Source organism: Miscanthus floridulus, chromosome 1 (assembly GCF_019320115.1).
Source record: "Miscanthus floridulus cultivar M001 chromosome 1, ASM1932011v1, whole genome shotgun sequence".
NCBI lineage: Eukaryota > Viridiplantae > Streptophyta > Magnoliopsida > Poales > Poaceae > Miscanthus > Miscanthus floridulus.
Window position 1 is genome coordinate 86648132 of NC_089580.1, and position 27636 is coordinate 86675767.

Here is a 27636-nt window from a genome sequence, read left to right on the forward strand (position 1 = left end):
CGTGGTATGCCTAGGTTTGTGTTAGGAATACCCCTCCAGCTGGATAGGAATTGATTCGAATCGCCGTCTCTCCCGGATAGTGAGAACTTGACTGAGCAGCGGCAACATAGATGCACTTAATTGAACTTGATGGTTAAATCGATGATGATGATATAACATTATACCGGATATGGTTACTAATGTTTGGAGTTAAATCAATTGCTTGCTCTAGTACAGGTGCTAATATAGTTGACAGGTTAATATTGATAACTTGCTGCTTATTCATAATCTAAATTATGCTCTCATGTCACTAAAGCTTTTATGCAAAATGGTTGTCAAGCAAGATCCACCGATAAAGCCTTGCATACTCCTTGGTGTCATTTATTTCTGGTTTACAATGGGTAAGTCTAGTTGAGTACCTTCTCATACTCAGGGTTTATTCCCCCTTGTTGCAGATGATGTGCTCTATAACAGCTACTGCAAGTATTGTCTCCACCCTACGGGGGATGAAGACTAGATCATGGGCATGATCATCTATGTTATCTTATCTTACTGCTTTTGCTGGATATGACTATGGAACTGGCTTGTATTTGAACTAAGTGTGTGTGATGGTGTCAAACTACTTTGCTTCCGCTATTTGTGAACTCATTTGTAATAACTATGTGTACTCTGAGGTATGAGGTTCTTGTGAACTACTTGTGAAATGGATGTAACATGTGGCTTGTTATGTTGAATTACTAAGATCTTGGTTGTATGCAAGTTGGTTTGAAATCCTTCGTGGTTTTAGTTGACTACCAGGTTTATATGGGTTCAAGTATGATGGTTTGATCACTCCGGTGATTGCTTTCGTACTTGTGCTCTTATAAATTGGTCGGTTCTATTACCTTGGCGCAGTTCTGCAATGGATCATGACTAGAAACCTCGATACCAGTGCGTGCCGAGCAGCACAGCCTTATGTGTGCACCCACAGGAGGCTCTCGGTTTCATCGCGGTACCGTAGATCACTAATCGTGGCACCATTACTGAACATACATCCCACAAGAATTCTCACATGGCATAATTTTTGTGGCATAGGAGCAAGCACCATGAGAAGGAGGGATAGCAAACAAAGGTAGTCACAAGGTTAGGAATTGATAAGGAGGCGATCCGATGATCAGAACACAACGCAAGAGAACATAGCTTATGTGCCGAAGACAACTGAGCAGGGGACTCTTGCTTAATTTCCATATACGCCTTGTGTTCACCAAAGTGATTACCAGATAAAGATTAACATGAGATTTGGTCTTACTGAGGAGCAACATGAGATTAAGACTGATAAACATCCAGAGACTTGAAAAAGTTGGAGATAAAATACATGAGATTCGAGGGATAGAGCCAAGGCACTGACTAGGGATTCAGTTGAAAAAGCAACGACATGATCTACGAGGAAAAGGTTCCAAAGCCAGCGTAGATACTGATTAGCGTTGCACTAGATCATCAGTAGGGGAAGGAGCAATGAGGCTCGACAAGGAGTTTTGAGCAAGGTCCTCCCACATAGGAGCGGGACAACCATGACACAAGCAAGCATTCAAGGGAACTAAGCTTGGGTCTAACGATAAGCAAAGGCATGGATAAAGGTCTTCGTAGTGCAATGTTCAAGGGCTAACAACTACGTATACAGGCTCAGGCTCCTAAGAGAGAACTTAATTGGAGATGACAACCATGAGATTCCCAAAACTTGGACACCGTTCTAGGATAGCACTCTTCAACATTCGTACGCTTATCGAGGATAAAAGGGGTGACAACTATGGCACTACCTAGATAACGAGCATCCACACATACATCTTGTTCTTAAGCGAACATTTTGAAACACTCAATCCAATTAGCTTAAGCGACTATTACTAAGCACAAAGCTCGCACCTAACAAGTAGTCACCTACAACAACACCACTACACATAAACATGCGAACCTGGTGGTAAGGTACTATTATCTTTTATTTCCTTTGGAAGCAACATCCAAGGTAAAGCTAATCACACACTATCTTCAAGCACAGCTATTCAAGCAGCATGGAAGAAGACATTTTGTCTAGCTTCACACAGGGAAGATAGTAACATCGCATTGATCACAAGTTACTTAGTACTAGAACAAAGTGAGGGAAGCATATTTATGCACAGACACAATCATGATGCATGCTCATCCTATTTGTCCTCACGAAATTGCCAGCCTAAGGTGGCAATCACGTTCTATGTCAGTGGCATAACACGTACTCTCTCAATATATAGCTAGTCGTCAGCTACATTCAATCTACGCATTCGTGGTTAGCATACCTGCAGGCAAACTCATTGCAGCCCATCCCCACAAGAGATAAATAAGCACACAATGAAAGTAGTAAACTAAGATACTCTCCATATATACATCCCGAGATGTATATACTTCGGTATCCATAGATACCTGATAGATATATCCACAATTAAGTACCTTCATATATACATGCGTGTAACATGTAAATATTCTAGTAACCACAGCTAACCCTCCCCTAGACCGACAGTTGGATGGTCATGCTCTCACAACTCACACTTACCTAGGCATAGAGGCAATTGATCCATATATTACCATTCAAGCGAATGGCATCCATACAATAGCACGCCGTATGGACGACAAAAGTATAACCCCCCATGTTAGTACTTAGATAGCCACCTCATAGTCCTTAACTGGGCATAACGGAGGATGTCGCTAGCATAGTTTTGCAAATAAGTTTTGACAAATTTGCCTGTAGCTAAAGTTTTAGTCAAAATAGGATTTTTAAAACCAAAACTTTGTTTTTTAAACTATGTACATGATAGTATTATGCTTAATCTTGCTCAGATGCTAGCTATGATAGAACCACCCAATTTATACAAGATCAAGTACAGTTGTCCCTGTTTAGCACGTTGACACGCACATACTTTCACTTATATAAACCCGGTAGTTCGTCGAGTGTCATGATGGACCTTGGTAAATCAACATCACAACCAAGATCGTATGATTAAGCAAATACACATCACATACGCAGAGTTGCAGTGGAAATAATATTACAAATGGGTTCACAAATAATAGTACAAGTTTGGGTTTCAAAACCGATTATTGAAAACAACATAGCTTTCAAATGATTACATTAATATAAGTTCCAAATACATTGCTAGCATAAGTGACATCCTCTGACAAAAGCATATAGATGAGAAGTAAATATAGAATCACCGAGCCCACTAGCGGTTAGCCACCATCTTCAATAGGCCGAGAACTTCACCTGCAACATGGTGGGATAAACCCTGAGTACTTGAATGTACTTAGCTAGACTTATCCGTCATAAACCAGAAATGAAGTGACACCAAGGATTATGTAAGGCTTTATCAGTGGATCTTGCTGGACAACCTCTTTAAATAAAAGCTTGAGTAATCATTAGCATTATTAACCTGTACTAGCAGTGACTTTTAGCCATTTCCTACCAACTATATTAGCACTTGTACTAATCAATCACTTGATTAAGTTGCAAACAATAATAACCATATTAGGTATTTCATGGCTCATTATCATTATCATCATCATCATCACTTAACCATATCTTTAAATTTAGTGAATCTACGTTGCCGCTGCTCAGTCAAGTTCTCACTATCCGAGAGAGACGGTGATTCAAATTGATTCCTATCCAGCTAGAGGGGTATTCTAATGGAAACGGGGATCCCAATCTTCCATCAGGTAGAGATAACTATCGTTGTGGCAGAGAATGACACATCGATCCGGCTTCAGATCGAAAGATCGAACCCTGCAATCTTAGCACCACAGCTCCTCTGGTTATCAACCAAGTCACGGACCAGGTTGACCTCGCCAAGAAGGCTAATTCCTGCCTGCACAACGAAGAACACAAGCAAGAACAAGAAAGAACACAACCAAATTGCAGATGAATGATTAATCTCACGAAATTGGGGTCTCACAAACCGATGAACAGCGAAACTATTCTTGATAGAATAATCTAAGCAAAACCCAAACCCTAATGGAGGGGCGGCAGCTGTTTCTGAAGACTCTAGGATCGTGCAAGACCCCTGGATGTGCCCCTAATGGGCCCAAATATGATACATGGTCCAACAGACCAAAAGACGGTGTCGCAGCACCCTGGTAGATTCAGGATGCTGACTTGTTTTGACGATTCCCATTTATTCCGAAGAGCTTTTGACATGAGACCACTTGGATTGGCTTCCTTATCAAATTATCTTTCCATCCATATATGGATCATCGAAAACAGAGTCCGGATGCGTCCTGGGTGACCAGTTTAAGGCAGACTTGTCCTGGAGGCCGAGGCAGACTCAAAATCGTGTGGGACCGGGCCTCCGGTTCCTGTTGGACGTCCTTGCTAGTCATCTTTGCCTCCACCACATCCTCTAAGTCCTTCATGACTCTCTCCAATGTTCCTAAGCAAGATAACATCATTAGGTAGTAGTCTATTCTCAAAAGTATAAAAAGGATCGCTTAAGAACGAGCCCACCTCTAAATTGAGTTGACGCATTCGAGCCTGGGTCATTGGACCTTGCATGACGGTTGGAGGATCAGCGGGTACATCTGAAGGAGTGATGTCCTCATCATCCTCCCCCTCTTGAAATGGAGTCGTCCTTGATTCAAGCTCATCTTGTTCTCCCAAACAAGGTTTCAAATCTGCAATGTTAAAGGTGGGACTAACCCCGAACTCAGGTGACAACCCGAGTTTGTAGGTATTATCATTTATTTTCTCAATTATCTTATAAGGACCAGCTGCTCTTGGCATTAATTTAGACTTACGCAGCTCAGGAAATCTATCTTTTCTCAAATGTAGCCAAATCAAATCACCCGGTTCAAGTTTAATCTCTTTTCTACCTTTACTACCAGCAATTCTATACTTTTCATTCATTCTTTCAATATTTTCTTTAGTTGTTTCGTGCAACTTATGAATAAAATCAGCACGCTCTCTAGCATCACTATGTATTCTCTCAGTGGTAGGTAAAGGCAAAAGATCAATAGGAGCACGGGGTTAAAACCATACACTGCCTAAAAAGGACTTACCTTGGTGGTGGAATGTTCCACCCTGTTATATGCAAACTCCACATGCGGCAAACACTCTTCCCACATCTTCAAATTGCACTTCAAAATTGCTCTCAACATGGTGGACAATGTTTGATTCACAACCTCAGTTTGCCCATCAGTTTGGGGATGACATGTTGTAGAAAATAGCAGCTTGGTCCCCAATTTATTCCACAACGTGCGCCAAAAATGACTCAAGAATTTTGCGTCGCGATCTGAAACAATAGTAGAAGGCATACCATGCAAGCAAACGATTTCTTGAAAGAAAAGGTTAGCAATATGAACAGCATCATCGCTCTTATGACAAGGAATAAAATGTGCCATCTTAGAAAAATGATCAACCACCACAAAAATACTATCCCTCCCCCTCTTAGTCCTTGGCAAACCCAATACAAAATCCATATATATATCAACCCTAGGAGTAGAAGGAATAGGAAGAGGCATATAAAAACCATGTGGGTTCAACCGCGACTTAGCTTTTTGACATGTGGCACACCGAGCCACGTACCGCTCTACATCTTGCCTCATCATTGGCCAAAAGAAGTGTGTGGACAACACCTCCTCTGTCTTCTTGGCACCAAAATGTCCCATCAATCCACCACCATGTGCCTCCTACAACAACAAAAGACGAATGGAACCAACTGGAATGCATAGGTGGTTAGCTCTAAACAAAAACCCATCATTGATCATAAACTTATTCCATGCACGTCCCTCTCTACAATTAAGCAACACGTCCTTAAAATTAGGATCAAGCACATATTGTTCTTTTATTGATTGAAGACCAAAAATCTGACAATCAAGTTGGGACAGCAATGTATATCTTCTAGACAAAGCATCAACAATCACATTATCCTTCCCTTTCTTGTGTTTGATAATATAAGGAAAAGATTCAATAAATTCAACCCATTTAGCATGCCTATGATTCAGATTATTTTGAGAGCGAAGATACTTAAGCGATTCATGATCAGAATGAATAACAAATTCTTTAGGCCACAAATAATGACACCACGTCTCTAAAGAACGAACAAGTGCATACAATTCCTTATCATACATGGAATAATTAAGAACAGGGCCATGCAATTTTTCACTAAAGTAAGCAATGGGTTTACCATCTTGCATCAAAACACCTCCAATGCCAACTCCACTAGCATCACATTCTAGCTCAAAAGTCTTACCAAAGTTTGGAAGTTGCAGCAATGGTGTGTGTGTAAGCTTGTCCTTCAAAGTGTCAAAGGACTGCTCATGTGCCTTTCCCTAATGAAACACCACCCCTTTCTTCATCAACTCATGCAATGGGGTAGCAATTGTGCTGAAATCTTTGACAAAGCGGCGGTAGAATCCTGCAAGACCAAGAAAACTCCTCACCTGTGTGACGGTTTGGGGAACCGGCCAGCTCTTTATGGCTTCAATTTTCATCTCGTCCACCTCAATGCCCTATGGAGTTACAACATAGCCAAGAAAAGAAACTTGATCCATGCAAAAGATGCACTTCTCAAGGTTACCAAATAAACGTGCATCACATAAAGCATTAAAAATAGCACGTAAGTGATCCACATGTTCGTCAAAAGACTTGCTATAAATCAATATATCATCAAAGTAAACTACCACAAAATGACCAATAAAAGCTCTTAAAACCTCATTCATTAAGCGCATGAAAGTGCTAGGTGCATTTGTCAAACCAAAAGGCATAACTAGCCACTCATACAACCCGAATTTGGTTTTAAACGCAGTTTTCCATTCATCTCCAAGTTTTATTCTAATCTAGTGGTAGCCACTTCGCAAGTCAATCTTAGTAAAAATTATAGAACCACACAACTCATCAAGCATGTTGTCTAGCCTAGGAATAGGATGACGATACCAAATAGTAAAATTATTGATGGCTCTACAATCAACACACATACGCCAAGTTCCATCTTTCTTAGGAACCAAAAGTACAGGAATGGCACAAGGACTAAGGCTTTCATGTACATACCCACGGTCCAAAAGGTCTTGGACTTGCCACTGAATTTCCTTAGTCTCTTTGGGATTGGTTTGATAGGCAGCACGGTTGGGCAAGGTTGCTCCCGGAATCAAATCAATTTGATGCTCTATTCCTCTCATAGGTGGCAGCCCCGGGGGTATCTCAGCTGGAAAAATATCCTCATATTCCCGCAAAAGGTTAGTGACAGCAGGTGGCACTGAGCTAACAATATCATCAAGCGAAAACATAGCTCGTTTGCATACCAAAGCATAGCAAATATCATCATCAGAAATTTCAGCAAAGTCACATTTTGTTGCAAGCATAACACCAACCTTCAATTTAATTCCCTCAGCCTTAGAAATAGATGTAGACTTATCCTTTTTAGGTGGGAAAATAGAATTAGCAACTTGCTGATTTTTAGATTGAACATCATTCAAACTAGCAGTGCATTCTCTATCAGCTTGTACAATTTGAACAGGTGTCAAAGGTACCAAAGTAATTTTCTTTCCTTTATGCACAAAAGTATATTTATTACTTCTACCATGGTGTGTAGCATCATTATCATGTTCCCAAGGATGACCCAATAAAAGTGAACAAGCTTGCATAGGTACCACATCACAATCAACAGAATCAGCATAAGAACCAATGGAAAATGAAACTCTGCAAGTTTGTGTTACCTTTGCTTTACCAGAATCATTTAGCCACTGAATATGGTATGGACGTGGGTGTGGGCGTGTGGTCAAGCCAAGCTTCTTGACCAAATTAGAACTCACCAAATTATTGCAGCTACCTCCATCAATAATGACACGTGCTCGATGGTTGCTGATGATAAAGAAAATCTGGAACAAGTTATGGCGTTGTAGCTTCTTAGGTTGCTGGACTTGTGAGCTGAGCACCCATTGTACAATGATGCTCCTATAGGATGCCGTGGCCTCGTCACCAAGGACTTTGCCGTCCTCCTCATCTGCATCTCGGTCTTCTTCATCCTCAATGTTAGAGGTGCTGATGTAACCATCTTCTGTAGCAATATATGCTCGCTGACTTGGATAGTCCTTCTGCACATGGCCAATGCCATGGCAACGGTGGCACTGAATGCCCGAAGTGTGTCCCATCGATGCAACGGATGAGGCACTCTTGGTAGGCACCTGCAAAGAATTTTTACCTAAATCTGAAGGTTGTGTGGGAGGTGCCTTAGGTGTAGTAGAAACTCTAGAGGCTGTTGGTTGCTTGCTCGCTGGTGGAGGCGCCCGAAAAGTGGTTGGCTTGGTCAGCCCCAAAGATGGTGCCGAGCGTGGCATGTATGTGGTGCTAACCTTGCTCTTGCTCTGCTGTGCACACCCCTGCAATTCCTTTTCTATAAGCATAGCAAACTAAAACAATTGGTTGATAGTGTTAAATTATTTATAATCAACAATGCCCTGAATCTCACGCCTCAAACCCGAATAAAAACAACAAATGGCATCTTCGTTCCCCTCCACAACACTACAGCGCATCAATCCCTTTTGGAGCTCACTATAGTAATCCTGTATAGATTTATCTCCTTGTTCTAATCGCATCAATTTCTTACGCAAATCTCTATGATAAGGAGGAACAAAGAGATCATGCATAACTACCTTAAGTTCTTCCCATGTACCAAGTAAAGCATCCTATGTAGCTAGCCCATTCCACCAAATAATGGCAAAATCCTTAAACTCACTAGTAGCTTAACGAACTCTATGATGCTCAGGCACAAGGTGGGCAGTAAACATTTGTTCTACTGTCATCTCCCAATCAAGATATCCCTCAGCATCGTAATGACCCAAAAAAGATGGTATTGTGAACTTAATCTTAGCATAAGGATCATCGGGTACACGGTGATTATTACCTTGATGATGTTGGACACCACCCATACCTATTGTGTTGTGGCGAAGACGTCGTCGTAATCTTGCTTGTCGGAAGGCTGCTCGATCTATGTTTCCCATGACATCATGCACCATGTCTTCTGGCAAGAGACCATCGGTGTTGCTATTGGAGACGTCATTGTTGTTGACCGCCACCAAAGTTTCCAACTCAGTAACCTTGTCGGTTAGCATAGAAATTCGTTTGTCCAATCTCTCCATGCTATTGCCAATGTTGACTTAGATGAGTGCATCAATGACGGCCTTCCTGACGACCTCATTCATCCTTTTTTGGGCATCCTCTACAACAGCTTGTAGTTGCTCTTGGCTGACACACTCATTGAAACCCTTAGGATTGTTATCTTCAGTCTGATCACCTCCTGCCATTGTAAACACAAAATCAGGAACAAACAATGAAAGTTATCCCTACCAAATGACTACGTGGTTGTAGTAGTGTCACTTTTCACATTGTAGGTGGAAGCGTCTTACCAAGCTCTTACAAAGTTCTTACCAACATAAGTAGTGGGCGGTACAACCGGCTACTGGTTCATGATACCTGTGAGGTAGTGGTACCTAGATTGCAAAGCCCTTTTCTATACTGATCTAAAGAATTTGTGGAGCTTGGAAGGCAAACAAAGAGTAATATGTATATCTAGCACACAAGTTAGTAACAGAAAGTAATGCTGAATTATAGTCCAAAGTATTTGTTCTTGTTGCTGGTCTAAAATGCTCCAAGTACCAAGTGTGTAACAAACAAGCAAGTATGGTGGACGGCAAGGAGACAGGTGTGTGAAAAACAAGTATGATGGATGGAAATAGTAACACAAACAAGGAACCAAACAGCACATGCTAACACAACTTACTTTGGTCTTCTCTATGTGCTCCTCTAGATATTGTTCCTCTTTTGCCCCTCTCTTTTTTTCTATTTTTTGGCTGTTGTTGTTTTTTGGGAAATTTCAACTTTTTTTTAATATTTTTCCTTTACTTAGGAGCACAAAAGAAGTAACCACAGAAAATATGAGCTCAAACAAGTGTAAGACGTGGCCTGTGGAATTTTCTAAAAACTTGCTCAAAATCAACGAAAACCTTGTGACCACGAAAAGAGGATCTTGTGACCACTTTTTGATTAATTTAAAATTTTTAAACCCTAATAAATCAGGGATGGATAGATCCAAAAAAAATTTCTGATCGATTTTAATATATGGAACATCGAAATCAGAGTTCTTATGCGAAAACTAGACCAGTTTTAAGAATTGGCTCCGAATTAGAGGACAAAACGGGAACAATGTGCACAAAACTGGTCACAACAGCAAAGATTTGATAGAAACGATGGGGGAAAACACACGAACTAGACTCTAACATGACCTAACCAGCAACAAGACCTTGACTAGGACACAAACTCAACACGACGGACTCTGAAACTGGAATATGCAAAGGCTATGGCGCGGAAGGTTCTAGGATAGGAAAAACGAGTATGGCACTGGACTATGGGACAAATGCGAAACACTCAAACTAGGGAATAAATGTGAACCTGACAGTATACCTTAGCTCTTATTACCACTTAATGGAAACGGTGATCCCAATCTTCCATCAGGTAGAGGTAACTATCGTTGTGGCGGAGAATGACACACCGATCTGGCTTTAGATCGAAAGATCGAACCCTACAATCTTAGAACCACAGCTCCTCTAGTTATCAACCAAGTCATGGACTAGGTTGACCTTGCCAAGAAGGCTAATCCCTGCCTGTGCAATGAAGAACACAAGCAAGAACAAGAAAGAACACAACCAAATTGCAGAAGAATGATTAATCTCACGAAGTTGGGGTCTCACAAACCGATGAACGGCGAAACTATTCTTGACAGAATAATCTAAGCAAAACCCAAACCCTAATGGAGGGGCAGCAGCTATTTATGAAGACTCTAGGGTCGAGCAAGACCCCTGGACACACCCCTAATGGGCCCAAACATGATACATGGTCCAACAGACCAAAAGACGGTGTCGCAGTACACTGGCAGATTCTGGACGCTGACTTGTTTCGACGATTCCTGTTGATTCCGAAGAGCTTTTGATGTGAGACCACTTGGATTGGCTTCCTTATCAAATTATATTTCCATCCATATATGGATCATCAAAAACAAAGTCCGGATGCATCCTAGGTGACCAGTTTAAGGTAGACTGGTCCTGGAGGCCGAGGCAGACTCGAAATCATGTTGGACCGGGCCTCCGGTTCCTGTTGGATGTCCTTGCTAGTCATCTTTGCCTCCACCACATCATCTAAGTCCTTCATGACCCTCTCCAATGTTCCTAAGCAAGATAACATCATTAGGTAGTAGTCTATTCTCAAAAGTATAAAAAGGATCGCTTAAGAACGAGCTCACCTCTAAATTGAGTTGACGCATTCGAGCCCGGGTCATTAGACCTTGCATGACGGTTGGAGGATCAGCGGGTACATCCAAAGGAGTAATGTCCTCATCATATTCCTAACACAAACCCTGCTTCCCCCATTGGGGTTGCAATCAAGTCACCTTTGGTACAACTCAGGAGTAAAAAAAAAGAAAAGTCGCGGGTCTAGACAGCGCCGCATTCTCAATGGTGACACTCTACCAGGAAGTGCAGGACTTTTAAACACCTCACCCCTTGGACTCACACCAATGTCCCCAAGCACATCCTTACTGCCTCTAGAATGCGCATGACCCCCCAGTTCTCGACCTGAGTCGAACTACTAGGCTTCACGGTCAGAACGACTTATCCGGACAGCTAAGTGTTAGACTGCGTTCAACATGACATGAGGACGTACAGCAAATCGGTCCTTAAACGATACAGATGGGGATAGATTCACACCCAAGACCTCCATGCCTTGTTGCTGCAGTACCGTCATCCCGTCCGGTCTCTTTTCATTATTAACACATGGTTCTTTTCCATGATAGCAAATATAGCCAACCGTGACCAGAGCTCATCCTACATCTCGCAGGTGACAGGAAATCACCTGAACTCTACCGGTCTAAGCATAGCTAAGCATTATTCGATCCTACACTTAATTAGGATTCATAGGATTTTATCTGGACAAGGTAAGGATATAATGCAACAATTGGTTCCAACCAATTCCTATACTTAATGCATCATCAACAATAAAAGATACTCAAGATATTTATAAAAACATGGGGAGCGCAGAGGGAGTGAGCGGGAATGGAGGGGTAGCCTCTGCCACCACACCGACATGAGGAGGAGGTAGGAGCACGAGACACACAGCAGGGCACATGTTGGCAATGCTAGGGCGCGCGGCGTCCATGCACGATGCCACATCAGCATTCGGTCGAGCAGGTGGCTGGCTCCGGAGTGGACATGGTGGGGAGCCGATTTGGGCCGTCTCGGGTGCAAATTGGACTTTGGGCCTAAAATGAAGTTTGAAGGCCGTGAACTACTCTTCATTTTTAATTTAGAGACCATGGTCATTAGAGCTATGGATCAGTGAGTAATTAGGCTCCAAAGTGATAGTGTCAGCGCGTTGACAGCGATGAACAAAAGTCCAAATTGATGGTCCAAACAAAGTCACACGAGTTCCATCTTTTTACATGCTCTTCTCCATCATGTATACTCCAACTTTTATTTTGGGGTCAAGTCAAGTTGCTTAATGAAAACATGAGAACGTGACATGCCAACGCCGATGACGATGAATTTCCTGGCTTAGAATATTAAGTATGAAAACAGCCACTGATTCAATTTTTGAGCCTCTGTTTGACTTAGTTCCAAGTTGATCTGGCTCTTGACCCAAAAACAAAGTTTGTTCTACTCCATTCAAACTTCAACTTTTGTTAAAGGTAAAATGTCATATCTGGTACATGAACTAATTCTTCATCTTGGTCAAAGCAGCATCTCGTTAATCCTGGAATTAGGTTTTTCGACCAATTGAGGCCTTTTCTTGACATGTGCTCAACAAGAACCCTTTCATGACTTTTGTTGTAGAGTTCAAGTAGAGTCATTTGGGCAAGGTAGCAAGGTTTGGTTGATGACCTATAATTCCATTCACTTAATAAAGTAATCCAAGAAAGATTTTGACTTATCATTTCATGTGACTTCTTGATTCCAAACTTCATGAAGCTTATCCACTGGTCAAGATGGATGCATGTTGATGTAATGTACATGAAATGAGCATGTTTAACATTACTCTGGCATAATCTTAACAAGGATCCACATGTAAGCAAAGGTGCGTTGTTCAAGTATAAGTTGGAGCTCACTCTTGTAGATTTGATCTTTCACCACTTAACATGTCATGGTTGAGCTCAACTGGTACAAACACCTAGGGTGTTACAGCCCTCCCCCCTTAAAGGAATCACGTTTCGAGATTCAGGACAAAAGACTTTTATGGAAGAGAGACATGTTACCAGGTTCCAATATCAGCGATAGCTTTAGGCTACATAGCTTCAAGCATCAGAGGGACCAAATTGGTCGAGATGACTTTCTATACTTGTTCTTTATAGTAAATTTTTGTCAAAAGAATTTCATTCATTGGCTTCCATAAAGCATTATTACATTGGGATGAATCCAAGATAGCACTATCCTACGTACTTCATCCTTGATGTACGAAGAGTGATACAAGCGTAGACTAAATACAGGTAACATCTACTTCCCTAGTGGATATAGCACAGACCATATGGACTTTGCACTAGACCACAGTCTATTGATGGATATTCCTTACAACGGTGCTATATTTGTTCACAAGGTTTGAAAAGCAGTTCTCTACTAAAGTGGCTTGAGCACAACTTTCCATAAAGGATGTGATCGTAGACAGGGTAAACATCCTTTGAGGGTATGAGAAGCTAGCTAACCAATATCCAATCCGGCTGTAGTGGTGCAATCACTCAGATGTCAACTGATGGAAAGCTACATAATGTTCCATGTGTGAAGTGCTCCTTCTCTGATAACAACACTGTATTATCTGAGTCTATTGAGTGAAGATGAATGTGATAGCTAACTTTGTCTACCCAGCAATTTCGATGCTCATTAGCTAAGGGAACCTTAGAATCTAAGTGGCAACAGGAATGTAGCTATCTCAGATTACTACAACGGTCAAATCTCTATCACCTCACTAGGACCTTGCTCTTCTTGGCACTCTCAAGGGTGTTTCTCTGCTATTGGAATCAACAAAAGTATCCCCACACACGAATGGAGGAAGTATTTATACACCCATGTTCAAAACAAACCGTTATGTGCCTCTATGGGGTGACCAAATGCTCTGGTCATGTTGATCAGACACTTCGGTCAGTTCTCCCTAAACTCCAATGTTTAAGTTGTGACTAGACACTGGACAGCGTCTGATTAGCACTAATCGGACGTGTTTGGTCATGATTTTCCCTCTCTGGAACCTTACTGGAGCCGACCGGACGCTGGGACTCAGCATCCGGTCACTCACTTCTCAGCGTCCGGTCGCACCAGATGAAATCACCTTGATAAAATGAACTAACTAGACTCTGCGCCAGCGTCCGATCACTCTAGAACCAGTGTCTGGTCAGCATTTGACCCTCCATTCACTTCCAACTCTCGATCATACATTAATGAAGTTTGCTCCAATGGATCTAAGGGCTTTTTAGGAGCTACCTAGTGCTAGATTTAGTAAGTGTGCACCACACCTAACTCACTAGACTCACCTAGGTCAAGCTACCTGTCCATACCCCCCTTAATTGTATGGCCAAAGGAAAAACAAAGTCCTAAACTACTCTAAGTGTCTCCTCAACACCAAATGACACTTAGAACTAGTCCATCCTTAACCTTGTCGTCCATCCTTTGAAAATCGAAATGATTTCCATCGTAGGGACATGACCACCATGATAGCCCAATCGATCTCTATTACCATGACCTAACTTAATTACCTTGACAAAACACACATTAGTCATAATAATCATGTATTGTCATTAATCACCGAAACCCAACTAGGGGCCTAGATGCTTTCAATCTCCCCCTTTTTGGTGATTGATGACAATACCACCTTGAGTATGTGAAAGACATGAGGTTTTTAACATGCTTGGTTCATATAAGCTTTTGACAATAAGAACAAAAGTGTTAGGCAAGCTTATATGACCCAAGCCAACATGATGTGCTCAAAAGATATGAAATAAGCATGAGTACAAGTAATAAAGCTCATTTGCATCAGAGTAAAACGTGGAAGCAAAGCAAATGAGCATAACACAAGTGATATGACATATAAATAATTCGAAGTAGAGAGCACACATGTCACATATCACATAAATATCACGATCATATTAATATCACGATTACAATGACACTTAAGTAGTTCAATGCATAATAGTAATCACCTTGGGTTGATACTTGCATTGCATGACCTCATTTTATTTTCTTACATATTGGATGATATGCTACGTACCGGAGATTGAGGGGTCAATAGGAATGTTGCTCTTCTAGATAATACCGTGTTGCAGCATGTCTGTCACTTGACGCTCAATCTCTCAATCTCAGTTTTCAATATTGGAGCATAGTGATATGGCCTTATGAAGACTGGGTTGGCACCTTCAATAATTGGAATAGAGTGATCACATGAGCGAGGAGGAGGCAACTCAGTGGGCTCCTAAAATATAACATCAAACTCGTTGTCCTTCATAATATGGCATGTGAAAGCTATCTTCATAATTAAGGTTGACCTATCATGTCCATCATCTACCCCTTTGAATGCATGTACACGTATGCCTATATGTCAATGTGGTTACACATACATCTCCTTGTCTCCTCCGCTTGGTCTTCGGTAGTTCCCAAGGCACCGGCAGCGGGGAATTCAGACTGATCTATCATGTCCACCTTCTACCCCTTTGAATGCATGTGCATGTATGCCTATGAATGCATGTACACATACATCTCCCCGTCTCCTCGTCTCCTCTGCTTGTTCTTCGATAGTTCCAAAGGCACCGGCTGTGCTATGATGTTGCTTTGGTTTGTGGAAGTGGGTGAGATTTCATCATGTCATGCATGTGTTAGCTCCTGGGTAACCTGCAAATGTGTGTGTTGGTGCAGGTTTTTGTCACGTCTGCATCAGCTCCTGCGTTACAAACCCTTGGTTGTTGAGTTAAATTATGAAAGATTGACGATGGCGGAGGTGAGGAGTAGCATGGGTGATGCTCCATCCATCATAGAGGTTGTCAGACGCTGGGGCGGTTGATCTTTTTTTAACGCCTGTTGCCAACTAAAATTTACCCAAAAATTAGGCTTCGGATCACAACTTCTCGTACATAACGCGCCTGTGCCAGAGGGGCCATCCACGAGAGCAACATGGGCCCTACAAGCAGCATAGCACAAGGACACAATTTTTATCTATGACACAGAGTTCTCCTATTCTAGTTCGGTTGAAACCCTTGCATCATCAACGCCGCCTCCTCTCACGACGTTTGGAGCTGAGCATCGCCGTCAATCTAGTGCCCGTCCGACTCCTCTGCCCGTTCGACTACTCCACCACCCGTCCACCACGGTTGGTGCATCTCGTCATTGTAGAATAATGTTAGGTGATGATAGGAGTTGGATGCGCTTGCCTCGTTCTTTAATTGAGTGGCAGGAGAATCTCCAAAATTTTCTGGACATCACATTTGGTGGCACATCGAGAGGTGGAACTGTTGTGTGTCCATGTCCAAGATGTGTATGCATGGCATATAGACCGCGACCTCTGGTTTAGATTCATTTGCTTCATAGAGGGTTTGATGAAAGCTTTATCAGGGAAGCGGAAGGTTCAGATGTGGGATTGCACAACGAAGACGCACTAGCAGCCGATGTAGAAGTCCACAATGACTCACCACCACCAGCTAATGTAGAAGTAGACAACGAATCCGCACCACATGAAGTTGGAGTAGACAACGAAGAAGGCGCACCGAGTGATGACGACCGTGGTGTCACTAATTTGGTTAGATCCCTAATCAGAGGTGCTATACATGGAGAGATCAGAGATACTAATGACAATGAACAACCGAATGAACATGCGAAGATATTCTTCAAATTATTACAGGAGGCAGAAAAGAAATTGTATCCAGGTTGCGAGGATGCTACTAAGGTCTCTTTTATTGTGGAACATTTTTAGGTTAAGTGCTTGTACGGTATTAGTAACAAAGCATTAGAGGGGGTACTTAATCTGTTCACAAGGTTTTTTCCTAAAGGCCACTGTGTCCCAGACACAATGGAGAAAGTGCAAAGGGTGGTTTGAGATCTAGGCTTGGACTATGTAAAGATACACGCCTATGAGAAGGATTGTGTGTTATTTTGGAAGGAAAACACAAATCTGGATACATGTCCCAAATGTGGTGATTCTAGGTGGAAAATGACTGATGACGGTGCTCACAAGGATGCTACAGATGGTGATGCTAATACAACAAACAAGAAGCGTGTCCCATGTAAAATCCTATGGTACTTTCCTCTTACTCCTCAGCTATGAAGATTATATATGACAGAGAGCACATCATCACAAATGCAATGGCATAAGGAAGAATTGGTCGATGATGGCAAAATGCGTCACCCTGCTGACTCGAAGGCATGGAAGCATGTGGATAACAAGTATGGTTGGTTTGCAAAGGAAGCTCGTAATATTAGGTTGGGTCTTGCTTCTGATGGCTTCAACCCCTTTGGCATGCAAAATGTTACATACACCACATGGCCTGTTATCCTCATCCCTCACAATTTGCCTCCTTGGTTGTTTGAGAAACAACCTTATTGGATTATGTCGATGTTGATTCCTAGTCCAAAATCTCCTAGAATGAATATTGATGTCTATTTGAGGCCCCTCATTGATGAGCTGAAGGATTTTTGGGAAAAGGGAATTGATACATGGGATGACAAGGTAAAGAAGAATTATGCCAATTGAAGGTACTTTGTTTGAAATTGAAGGTACTTTGCTTGAAATTGAAGGTAAATGTAAGGACAACGAGAAGACCCGACTTGACATGGAATAGCTAGGGATAAGGCAAGATCAGCACCCTGTCATTGGCAATGATAATTATACCTTGCCACCAGCCTTGTACTTTTTAGATAAGGCTGACAAGAAAAGGTTATGGCAATTTCTACATGGAGTGAAGATGCCTTATGGGTTTAGCTCCAATATAAGGAGATGTGTTGACGCAAATGCATGTAAGGTGTCTGGACTGAAAACACATGACTACCATATTATTCTATAGAAATTGTTACCCTTAGTCGTCAGAAAGATTTTGCCCAAACAAGTTGTGATGCCATTGATTCAGTTTAGTAGGTTCTTTAGTGCACTTTGTTCGAAGGAACTGGTGGAAGAAGATCTTGACAAACTTAGCAGTTCAATTAAAGAGACTCTTTGCCGGCTTGAGATGGTATTCCCACCTGCATTTTTTGATATCATGATTCATTTGCCGGTTCATCTAGCTGAAGAGGCTAAACTTGGAGGGCCCATGTGTTATAGATGGATGTATCTAGTTGAGAGGTATCTACATATTGTTAAAGGCTATGTGAGAAACAAGGCGCACCCAGAAGGTTCAATAGCTGAGGGATACATAGCCAAGGAATGCCTTACATTTTGCTCTAGATTCTTGGACGTCGACACCAAGCTGAATCGTGCTAATCGTTATGAAAGTACAACAGTGAATGAGCCGCCATCTGGTCTGAGCGTATTTGGAGAAATGGATTACAAGAGGAGAGGACAGACTACCAAGATATTTGGTGCAGATGAGGTTCGGAAGATGAGGCACTACATAATTAGTAACTGCGATGAAGCTAGACCATGGTTTGAGTAAGTTGCAATATACCATCATTAATTAATCTACTTTTTGTTTTTGGCATCAACTAATTAATTAATTGGCTATTTCAATGCAGCGAGCACATGGAAGAACTAAAAAAAATAGTATAAGGAATCTTAATAAATGACATGAGGAGCACTTTGTAAAGTGGTTCGAGGGCAAGGTTAGTTCTATTTTTTATTTTTTATTCCATGTGATGGTTAGAACGATGTACTTATTAACTAGCATTTGTTTTCAAATTGTGTTTGCAGATCACCAAACTATATGAGAAAGGTGAAGCAAGTGAACTTATGTATGCCCTTTCTTAAGGATCGGACCATCGAGCTCGTGTGTTCAATAGATGCTACATCAATAACTGGTTATTTCTAATGACTACCATTGAGAGAAACCTCATCACACAAAATAGTGGTGTGCTTGTGAGGGGTGATGGTACTACTGGTAACATGACCTGGTATGGAGTGATTAGAAGAATGATCTCACTCGAGTTCCCTGCACAAAAAGAAGTTTTATTGTTTCAGTGTGATTGGTATGATGTGTCGGCTGCCAGTACCAGCAGAAGTAGAGGATATAGTAGGGATAAATGTGGTGTTATCGATATCGATACTTCTAGGTTCAGATATTCAAATGAACCTTACATACTGGCAACACAGGCTGAACCGTTGTTTTTTGTCAACCTCGTGTACAAGCCAGGATGGTCTAGTGTTGTTGCGGTCAGACCAAGAAATTTGTTTGCCATGCCAGAAGTAGAAAATGAGGGTGACATGGAAGTCGATCTACTTGATGTGGGAATCCAAGACATGAATCTATTTGGCCCAAATGAGGATTTGTCAAATTGGACAAGACCAGACAAGGAAGGCACAACTGGTGATGCCTCTATTATTAATTAGGTGCGTGGCGAAGCAGTTCTCGAACCAGATGATGCGGTCTTACTTGATGAGGATGATGATGCCAAAGATGACACCTACATTGATGATGGAGTTGTTGCACCAGTTGCGGTAGAAAGCATAGAAGATGATTTCTTTGTTTAAATACTTATCCTTTGTACAGCAGTGATGTTTTTCTAGATTTTTTTTAAAACAATCTCATTGTCCAGGATAATGAATAGCTGCAGTTGGTCTTTAAACTATTATACTCATGTTTGTTTTCTATCATAAGCACAAATATCAACAAGCTGGATAATTTTTTTGTTTTCTGAAATTGTCATGGAAGATGCGGATGGTTATCATCCTTGTTGACATATGAAGTGAATTAGCCATCTTCATCATGTAAACAAGTAATATAAAGGCGACTTAATGTTGAACACACCTTAGTAGCCTAGTGGTAGATGAGTGTTTGCTTGTACTTTAGTTCATGGGATCAAATCCTCTGTGGAACATTTTTTTGTCAATAGAATACCATATTCAAAAATGCGTGGAGCATTTTGTCTATTGCAACCATTTTGGTATATTGCAACACTTTTAGGCCGTTGCATCAGGGGTAGTCTAATGCATGGAGCATTTTGTATATTGCAACCAATTTTGTATATTGCAACACTTTTAGGCCGTTGCATCAGCGGTAGCCTATAGCAACACAAAAAACTGTGGCAATATTAACATGATATTGCAACCATTTATGATTGTAGTTGCAATAAGTACTTAACAATTGCAACGCCACAAAAATTATTACAACCCCAGAAAACCATGGCAATAGGAACATGCTATTGCATCCATTTGGAAATCTTGTTGCAATAACCACCCTAGCAATTGCAACACCATGGAACATTATTGCAACCCATAATAACCATGGCAATAGTTACAAGCAAAAGCAACCAAATCCAATATAGTTGCAATAACAACAAGTAATTGCAATGAAAACCAATACTACTGCAACTCAAAAGTGCCATTGCAATAATGCCAACTAATTGCAACACAATTCTTAAATGGTTGCAGTAGCACAAGCCTGTTGCAACAACAAACCACACATATTGCAACAAATTTAGTTCGTTGCATTATAGGCACATATTGCAACCATTTTTTGAAAAGGTGCAATACGACCCACCTATGGCAACCAAATTAGTGGTGTTGCAATCATGTGGCGTGGCATTAGAGGTAGAACCTTGTAGTGTAAACATGAATGCATAATGTATCACACATAAAACTCCAAATGTAATAGATAAGCTATAAGCTAATAGATAGACTCCCCCTAAATGTATCGCTCTTCTAATACTAACATACTCGATCCTTCTCCCCCTTTGGTGTCAAACACCAAAACCTAAGGGTCGGTTGGTGGGGCTACAATAGATTAGTTGGGCACTGAGGTGCGAGGAGCAAGCTAGAACTATGTGCCATCATCATCTGATCCTGAGCTTTGAGCAGTCTGACCCTCTATAGCTAGAAGCGATGCTGAAGCGGTCTAGGTCAGATCTATATCTGGCGCTGCCTGCTCTGATGATGCAACTAACAAAGGGAGCATCTCTGTAGTCCCAATAATAGGTGTAACTATGGAAGGACCTGGGACATGTAGCTCTAGCGGAGTAGGCTGCCCTATCAACTCACTGAATGAAGCACCAAGGCTCCTAGAAACTGGGGTGAGCACTGACGAACTATGAGACAGAGTAAAGCCTGTATGAAGAGGTGTGAACTACAGGGCTGGCACTGGTGAAGCAAACCACTAGGACACCTACTCTATAGGTGAAGGAAACTATGGTGCTGGCGGTCCCTAACTCTGATGCCCACAGGGCTGGAAAGCTGGAGTCATAGAAGTGGTGGTAGGCTGACCAAGCTGGGGTGAAGGCTATGGCGGTGGAGCCCCAATAGCTGTCACTACATGCTACATAAACCCAAGTAGCTACTGCTGCATGAGAAGCTACTGCTGATGCATGGCCTACTGCTGCTACTGTATAGCCTGCTGCTGCTGCTTGATCGCCTGCTACTGTCACTAGAACTCATCTTGCTAAGTCTGAAATTGTGCAAATGTAGCAAAGGTGTCCTGAGCCTAGTGAGCCTGATCCTACCTCATCTGCTCAAGTATAGCAAGTAGAGTGGGATCTATCTGTGGTGCAGGTGGAGTTAAACTAGAGCTACCGACCTTATGGTCATGTCATCGTGAAGGCATCTGAGGGATAGGCTAGTAGTCATCATCTGAGCTGTCACTAGGGCCGCTTGAGACCATCCCCTCCTACTGAGCATCTGACTGCTCCTCCTCTATAGCTGCTATGCCCCTGATGGTCTCATCCTACTGAGCTGCAGTCTCTGGCACCTCTAGACGATGATGCGGCTGGCTAGGAGTCCTCACTAAACTATGGCAGATCATCTAAGTCATGTTATATGCAGGGAACTCTATAGTAGCACCACTATACTCTGCCAGCATTTCAGGTGGCCATACAGTAACTGCCCTATGGATCAAGAATGTAATCTAGTGAGCATATGGCAGCTGCCTATGACCCCTGAACCCCTCTGCAATAGTATCCTCCATCTCTAATAGAAGGAGATCCCAAATGTCAAACACATTCTGTTGCATCAAAGAGTTCAGTAGCCATAGCTGTATGTGAGTCAAGCCCTCACGATACCCCATCCTCGAAAGCAGTGTCCTCCTCATAATAGCATCAAGCACTCTAGCAGTAGGAGTGAGATCACTGGGTGTCCTGCTTAACCCCTCGCTGAAAGGCTCTATGAAGCAATGGCGGACTAGATCTATAGGGGGCACAAGACCGCCGTGAGGGCGTCTAGGAGGAGCTGTCTGTCCATAGCAAACCTCATGTAGCCGGATGGGCTGCTCCTGAAGTCTGAGTATCTCTCTGACCCTAGAGCTCATCAGCCTGTAATCTCTACCTTTGAAAGTAAAGTGAATGAATCTATGTAGCGTGTCAATCCAAAGTGTAGCATAGTACTTACGGACCCAAGATGGAACATATATGTAACAACCCAAAAATCCATACACTAAAAATACCAACTACAAAATTTTTCTTAAAATTCCCATGTGTTGATGAGTGTCATGTATAGAAACCCAACCTAAGAGATGCATTAGGTCTAACCCCAACCTAAGTCAACACATAAGCATGGCATAACTCTTGGCATAAACATGTGATTTAAGTTCCCTAGCTAAATGAACCTTGCATGCACATTAATACCACTAGAGATTTGGATTTTCATTTGCTTTATGTAATGCTTAACAACTCCATTGAAGACATAAACCATAAAGTAATTATTACTCAAACCAAAGAATAAATGCTTAAAGAGAAAACTATTTCCATTTTTGTATAACAAAAACTCCACCAGATTTGAATTCGAATTCTAAAACAAATTTGAATTCAAAATGAAGAAAAAGAAAAACAAAATAGAAAAAAGAAAAAGAAGAGGGAGGCCTCGTAAGCTGCCTCGGCCTGCTCGGCTTCGTGGCCTAGCCAGCCCAACCATGCCCGCCTTCCACCCAGCGCACGCGCACGCAGCCCATGAGCCGGCCCAGCACGCCACTCACGCCCACGCACTCACCCGCTTTGCCTGATGTCGCTGCCGCATGGGCCCCACACGTCAGCCGCCTCCTAGCCACATGATCGTCTTCCTTCCCACGCCGATTCCTTCTCCAAGCAAGCCCCCGACTGGTGTGGCAGGTGCGGGCTAGGGGTCACGCTAGGAGCATGACCCTGTCCCCTTGCACCACGCCTACGCAACCATGCGCGGGCGGTTGGATGCAATGCACATGCCTCCACCACTCGATCGCCGTCCGCCATGGGTGCCATGGAGCTCGGCTATAAAAGCCTCGGCCCCGGGAGCCCCTGAGCTCTCTCATCGCCCCGTCGCCACTTTGTGGCCATCCACTGCACACCTGAGCCAAGAGAGAAGAGGGAGAAGAGGAAGAAGAAGGGGGAGCACCGAAGCCGCGCGACGTTGTCGGTGTTGCCGGAGCGGAGGACGTCGCCCCGATCAAGCACATCGACGCTACGCTGCATTGCACTGCACTGCACTGCTACTGGAGCTACACGGCCACAACCCACCACTACGTCACCATCCTATCTTCCACAACACAAAAGGTGAGCCCCGGTCTTCCCCTGCTCGCTGCAGGACCTCGCTGTGTCGGCCATGGCGCTCCACACCAGGAGCGCGTAGGCCAAGGCCGTGTTTGGCCTCTGGATACACATGCACGCACACACTAGCCAAGGAACGAACATACCACACGCTCATATGTGAGAAAAGAGGACCTCTGCTACACCACCGAGCCTGCGCCGTTCACCACCGGACCGCCACCATGGCCGAATCGAGCCGCCACCGTGGCCAAGGCCACCGGAGGCTCTAGAAGTCCCCTCGACCTGCCCGACGAGCCCACTAGAGCACTGTGACGCTCACACGCACCACATGACTGGCTTTTGGCCGCTGCCACCGTGCCATCCCAGTACACCATCATGCTCAAGCTGTCGACCGCCGTGGCTAGTGCCTCGGAAAGCCTCGGTCGCCACCTAGACCCCACCATCATGTTCGCCATGGCCTGGGGAAGCTTTCCCCCCACCTTAATTTGACGCCAGCGCCACCGTAGGATCACGCCATTGAGCACATCATCGGCGGGAGCACATCGGAGATGAAAGCAGAGGCCTCCTCTCACCGTCCGCATGCGCCTGCACCCGGTACACGTAGACCACAGACAGAAGAAAGGAAGGGTGGACGCGGTTCACCGGAAGGAGACGCGGTCCACCATAGACCAGCGCTTGCATCCACCGTGGACCATGCCTATGAACCAAGCCCAGTGGAGGCCCACGGCTATGACATGGCAGCGCCACAGCTTACCACGTGTCCAGGCCGGCCCGGCCCAAATCCAGCCCATATCTAGGCCCAACCAGCCTAGTTCGGACCCGATCCATGTTGACCATTGACCGATCAACATTGACTATTGACTTGGGCCCACATTTCAGTGACATAGAGCCACTGGACCCACTTGTCAGTGGGTGACGTCATGACGACGTCCTACGGGTCCCACCTGTTAGTGATAACACAGTCGAGGTGACATCATGCTGACGTCACGATGACATCAGCTGCTGATGTCAGTAGCCCTGGCCCCACACGTCAGTGACCCTGACCCCTTTGACCATTGACTCGCCATTGACTTTGGTCGGACCCACAGGTGAGAGACCCAAGAACCTCTGGCCCCACCAGTTAGGAACGATGACGTTGATGACGTCATGCTGATGTCAAGATGACATTAGCAGGACCCCACTTGTTAGCTTAGAGCCGAGCCGATGATGTCACGCTAATGTCAGCATGCCATGTGGACCAGTTACAGCGTGACACGTGTCAGCCCAGGATTAATTTAGCCTTTTTCCATTTTCAGAGAGGAATTAAACTTCGAAAATTCATAACTAATTCATACGACCTCAGAAAAATACGAAACTAGGACCAAAATTCATCTAAAATCAAGCTCTATGCAATGAACCCATGTTTGAGTGCATTTGGCTCTTTTGAGTTTCTATTGCTTCTTTGTGCTATTCTATAGACGTCGCTAACATGACTATAATGCGATCGTTGCAGACTCGGAGGAGAACTAGATGGACGAGGATCATGAGTACCGTGAGGAGAATAGAGATGACTACACTGAAGGTGCCACATCCCACCCAATCTCATTGCACCTATTATGCATGGCTAATATAGAACTGCTATTGCTTTACTTTACTGTTATAATCATACTAAGATAGGACTTGCATGGTAGTATGCTTACTTGATGGTCTTTACCTTGACGCAACCTTACCCCTACATACCCTGCTATTAGGCTAGACACACGCTTACTGATATATTTCATTGCTTATACCTCTACTACGCTTATACTACATTAAATGCGTGGTGGAAACTGGTGTTATCCGGACTATGGGGAGAGTGCTGCGTGTGTGACTTGGGTGTGTGGAGGGTGAGGGTTGTGTCGACCAAGTTGGAGTATACAACGAGCTTGGGGCAAGTCTTGCCATGGGGTGCTACCTGGGCACCCCTGGAATGGATACCTATGGTGGGTAAATGGTATATGAGGTGGTCTTGGGTGTGAACCTGTAATGGGAGGAGCCCGGGATGGAGGTGCTGTGGTGGCACGGTAAATGAAAACCCTGATGAAGATATTCTGGCTTGGTCATCCCTAAGGACTTACTAGTACTCAGATTCACCAGGAAGCCTTATGTACCACTCGCCCTATATGGTGCGGGACGGCTGGACTACTTGGTAGGATATTGCCACTACTGCTAGGATGATAGCAAACAGTGTAAGGAGGTACAGGGCATGGAGGATTTCCCCCACACCCTTCCAAGACTTCATGGAGACCTTGTGGACCCAGCTCATGACTCACAGTTTCAGCCACCCCAGACTGGACTTAGGGTGTACCAGGGATGAATGGTAGAGTGGCATTATCCTAGGCTAGCAAGCGGCCAGAATCAGCCCAGTTGACGACGGTCAGTGAAGAAGGCAGATCTTGTGGTTAGTAAATCCTCTACATAGTGTATGGTTGATCGATCGATACATGTGCCGACTTGTCGGCTATGGACCTTTCCTGGGTTTCGCTTAAACTAGATGGTGAGATGAGTCTTTCTCTTCTTCCCATGTGAGAGAGTGTCGGTCGTAGCCAAGGGGCTTTGGGCCTTGAGACAGTGTCGAGAGGGAGTTGGCCTATTGACTGAGTGATGGTATGGTGATGGTGTGGAGATGGTGGTGTAATGATCCCAAGAATGAAACCTGGCTCTAGACGGAAATGGGGTGGAATGGGTGTGGGAATGGTGTTAAAACTTGACCAACTATTATTATATATATATATATATTTGACATGCTAAAACATAGGAAACCCCAGCCTTATAGGTTCCTTTTGATTATATCCAACATGCATCCAATTTCCACAAAGCAATGCTCATAGGGTGGGAGTGGCTAGTACAAATCGTACTAATAAATTTTGGCACACGGTTTCTGCTGAGGAGTATAGCTTTGAGGAGTTTGACAGTTGAGGGGTTCGTGCCTACGCTCGAGTTTGGCGATCTTATCTTCAAGCTATTCTGAATGAATGCTACTTTTGCTTCCGCCAATGCGGCGATGTAATAATTTATGTAATTCTGCACTTTATGTACTCTGATATTATTGTTGTATGGATGTGGTATTCAACTGGAAATTTGGGTAATATGATCTACAACGGTCTTATTACACTTCGACTCTGTGGATTTCCCTTCGTAGAAATCAGGTCGCTTCAGTTGGTATCAGAGCCATACTTGACCATAGGACGAAACCCTCATAAATGGATGATAGAATAGGATGTGAACAACCCTTCTTTCAGTTATATACCGACCCTGCATTTACTTTTATGCAAGGCTTATCTATCATTGACCAGTTGACACCTGTTCCTTAAAACATGCAGATGGCAATGAACGTCGACTGGCCGCCTTTAGGACCGCTACCTCTGGACCACGCCAAGCTTACCTTTGACCTATGTGAGCTCAGGGGTTTCGCACAGACCCTCTGCCAAGTTCTTGTCACATTAGGAGTCCCTGACGAGCTTGTCAAGGTCACCTGCACTGAGAAGCCAGCTCAGGAAGGAGGAATCGAAGGACCGATTGTCACCTCAGTTGAGTTCCCAGCTAGCATTGCCTTACCTTCTGTCCCAGCTTTCACCGAGATGACTATAGAGGACACAGTCGAGGAGGGACTATGAGCTATCTCACACAAGGCACTTTGTAGAGTGATGAGGGACCACTACAAGCACCTGAAGATGACAGAGTTCTGTCTACTTCCCTAGGCCCTCGACCTCAACCTTACCCCTAGTGAGCAGAGCTTCGTAGCTGGTAGAGTTATCTTTGCCGAGGAGGACAGATGCCTTCGTGTCTCAGCTATCCACCTACTAGAGTAGGATAGGTACATGACCCAGCTAGAGCAGAGGAGGCGATAGGACCAGGCCCTTCTATGGGAGTACCAGGAGCGAGACTCGCAGGGAGCACAAGAGCGAGCTAGTCTACTTGAGACAGTTGCCAAGCTATAGGACAAGCTCAACCATCGTGAAGAAGTCCATAGAGCCAAGGTCACTG